This window comes from Marmota marmota, unplaced genomic scaffold (assembly GCF_001458135.2).
Source record: "Marmota marmota marmota unplaced genomic scaffold, marMar, whole genome shotgun sequence".
Taxonomy (NCBI): domain Eukaryota; kingdom Metazoa; phylum Chordata; class Mammalia; order Rodentia; family Sciuridae; genus Marmota; species Marmota marmota.
Genome location: NW_026000174.1, coordinates 62,026,846 through 62,030,822, shown reverse-complemented (window position 1 = coordinate 62,030,822; position 3,977 = coordinate 62,026,846). Strand labels below are relative to the sequence as shown.

The window sequence follows — 3,977 nt, the reverse complement described above, 5'->3', positions numbered from 1 at the left end:
AAGAATGTTATTGAAAGTACAGTGAAAGAGCAAGAGAAAATAAAAACTGACTCCTTGGGAGAAGAATAGAATGGAACCTCTAAAAGAGAAAGCTAAATGTTATGATTGGAATCTGAAACTCACGCCTGAGTTAAACAGCTAATTAACAGGATTTGTGATAGAAGGATTTGAATAGAAGAGAGAGATACAAAAACGAAACAGAACACAGTTGAGACATTTGTACAGTTAATGTTTTGGTGATGTCAAGGATAGGGCAAGAAGATCCAGTGAGATTCCAGAGAGATACAATGAAAATATAGAGGCAATTTCAGAACACTAATACCATGCTTAGTAAATAGGTACCTAGGCCTAAGGTCACCATATCAGATGAGTGGAAATTAGAAAAACTTGTGCATATACTTATAATTATAAGGAAATCTCTCTAGATTATAGCTGCTCAATAAGTCATTTTTTCATCATAACCATTGATGATGATGATGATGAAAAATGTAATGAATATAATTTTCTACCCTTTTCCCATAATATTCTCTTCTATTTAGTCTCACCATGGACAGTACCACCTCAAAGATTGGGATGGTAAATATATTGCCTATCTGCTATCATTCTCCCCTTCCATACTAATGGCAAAGACCTTGACTTTCTTTTCCAGTTAATCACCTTATTCCTTCAGAATTCTTCTCAAAATGATGCAACAAGAAGCAATGATCCATCTGACTTTGGGAAAAAATACTTTGATTTTACTGAGTATATCTTTATGCTTCAATGGAGGTTTTCTCTTTTTATCCATTTTTGAAACAAGGAGAATGGAAAATGTTGGGGAGAAGGAAAGCATTTTAGATGACTAATGTTGACAAATATTTGTAGTTCATAGTCTATTCCATTCATATAACTTTTCTCAAGGGAAATATCCAAGACTTTTACTTCTCCACGTAGATACAACTCCTACAATATTTGATAGGTATTTTCTGCCTTTCAAGGCTTCCTGTGATTTTCTAATTTGAGTTCATCTGAATGGAAATGTGTTCACTTGGCGCTAATAGTTATCTAGACATTATGATAGTCATAGCATCCAAAAGCATACGGTACCGCATGCAAAAGCATTCTTTTAGTTCATTAGCATTTGGTTGGAAGGATTAGTGGTTTGCTTTCCCTAGACTGGTGTGAAAAAGAGAGAGAAAAGAACTCCCCCAAATCTTGCCTCAGTCTCCTAACCCTCATTTAATTCCCCAAGCATCCCAACTTTTATAGAAGTTAAAGTCATGAGCTTTTGTAGAAGTTTATAATCCGGAAATGAATAGTTCGTGGGTAACGAAGAATCCAATAAAACTGTATACAAAGGTGGTAAGTGGTTGCAATCTGCTGAGTCAACAGTTCCCAAAAGATTTTGAAAAGATTTTTGAAGGTCTCACTGTCCCCCCCCAAATGACCAAGAGTTATTATCCTAGATAATTTAATTCATAAGTGTCTCTGACTTGAGAAAAGAAAACAATGCACTCACAAAGAAGAAGGGGGCACAATGGCTTTTCACACCTTTCCTTATCAAGAACCTTCCTAGGGCCATTAAGTTGGTTCCATCACATCCCTCTCCAAGCTGCTTTGTGGTAGGTCACTTTCCATCATCATGGTACTTTTTCTTAAATTGCTCCAAACTTTGTGAAAGTGGAAAGGCAGTTTACAATGGTCAGTGCTCTCTGATTACAGATTAATTCAATGTCAATTTTCAATACATGTTAAAGGGCATCTACTCCAGTATCTTCATTTTACATATGAGGCCCAACTTGATTCAGGTTCTCTCAAGCACTGAGTCAATAGCAGGGCCATACCTGAGTAGAATCACCCTATTTTGCCATACAGAGAAATAACAGCATTTTCCCCAGTTTGTTCTATCTCAAGACTCTGATATATTTGTAAAACCTGACAGAGTAAAACAAGAAATCAAGATGTATTGGAATATATCATGCTGATGATGTCCTTTTAATGTTTTTTTTTTGTACCCAAAAGAATGATAGTACTTATCCAAGAGAATTTTTCAGTTAGAATTAGTGATTAGAAGGCTCCAACAAACTCAACAATAAGGATCCAAGGTCATATATTTATCCAGCTGCATGACTTGAAAAACAATGAAGTCTTCCTTTTTCTGTTTTGGGAGTCAAACCATTTTCCTTCTTTCACCTTTTTTTCAGCAGATGACACCAAGCAGATACATGGAAGGGATGGAAACCATACCTCTGTGGCCATGTTTGTCCTCCTGGGACTCTCAGATGATAAAGAACTGCAGCTCATCCTCTTTCCAGTCTTCCTGGGAATCTACCTTGTGACTCTGATCTGGAACCTGGGTCTTCTCATCCTCATCAGGATGGACTTCCACCTGCAAACACCCATGTATTATTTTCCCAGTTTCCTGTCCTTTATAGACATCTGCTACTCTTCTTCCATTATCCTGATGCTTTCAGACTTCTTAAAGATGAGAAAACAATTTCCCTCCTGGCCTGTGCCACTCAGTACTTTGTTGTGCCCTGGATGGCTATAGCTGAGTGCTGTCTCCTGGCCACCATGGCCTAGGACAGATGTGTTGCCATTGGTAGCCCTTTGCAGTACTCAGCCATCATGGCCCCAGGCCTGTGACAGAAGAGGGTTGTTGGGGTCTGTGGCCGTGGTTCCTTAGCAGCTTAGTTCAAACATCTCTTTGCTTTCATCTCTACTACTGTGGGCCAAATATTATTCAACATTCCTCTGTGACATTCCTCGGATGACTCTCTTGTCTTGCTCTGATCCCTTCATCAGCCAACTGATTCTTTTTCTGGCAGCTGTTTCTGTAGGTTTGGTTCTTTCCTTCTCATCCTGTGGTCCTGTGGCTTCATTGCAGCCTCCATCCTGGAAATATCCTCATCCAAAGGCTGTGCCAAGGCCCTCAGTACCTGTGCCTCCCACCTGGCAACAGTGACGCTCTTCCATGGCACAGCCCTCTCTGTGTGCACGCACCACAGCTCTAGCCACACCACAAAGCAGGCAAGGTGCTGTCAGTCTTCTGTATCATCCTCATCCCCATGTTGAACCCTCTGATCTAACAGTCTGAGGAACAAGGAGATCCAAGAGGCCCTCAAGAGGGTGATGAAGAAAGTAGCAAGAGTAACCGTGGGCAGGTATGACAGTCTGTAAAAGAAAGACAGAAGTAAAAAAATGATTGAGCCCCTTTGTAGGTCACAGGGATAGCTAGGCGGAGACAAGAAGTGACAGCCTGGCATCTTTAATGCCAAATGTCATTGTGATTGTCTCCAAATACCCTTTGGAGGCAGTGTCACTGACATTGAATACAGTTTTAAAAGACAGTATCCTCCATTAGCTCAAGGATGCTTTCAGACTTCTTAAATCTGGAGGAAAAAGAAAGATTTTTCTCATTGCCTGTGCACTGAATTCTTTGATTAGAAACAGGGAACATAAAACCCCAACTGTGATTATATTTTAGAGAACAGATTATGTTTGAGAGATATTACATGTGGAGAGATGACAAGAAGTCAGGAGGCCACCAACACTGTTCTTTTCTTTTTAGACCATTCTCTTCTTCTTTGCTTTTATTTCTTTTCAAAAAAATTTATCTATTTTTTTACATACACGACAATAGTGGAATATATCACACTCATTATTACCCATTTACAGCACAAGTTTTCTTAACTCTGTATATGAAGTATGTTCATGACAAATTATGCCATTATATGTGTACTCTTTTTTTTTGCATTAAAATTTTTATACATATATATACCACAATTTTTTATTTTTATTTATTTTTTTTATTGGTTGTTCAAAACATTACACAGCTCATGACATATCATCTTCCATACATTTGATTCAAGTGGGTTATGAACTCCCATTTTTTACCCCAAATACAAGTTGCAGAATCACATCGGTTACACATCCACATTTTTACATAATACCATATTAGTGACTGTTGTATTCTGCTACCTTTCCTATCCCCTACT

General features: G+C 38.5%; 1 pseudogene; it reads left to right on the top strand.

Moving 5' to 3' along the window:
- Positions 1 to 1,290: 1,290 nt before the first annotated feature.
- LOC107160039 lies at positions 1,291 to 3,159 on the top strand (annotated as a pseudogene).
- The last annotated feature ends 818 nt before the right edge of the window (positions 3,160 to 3,977 follow it).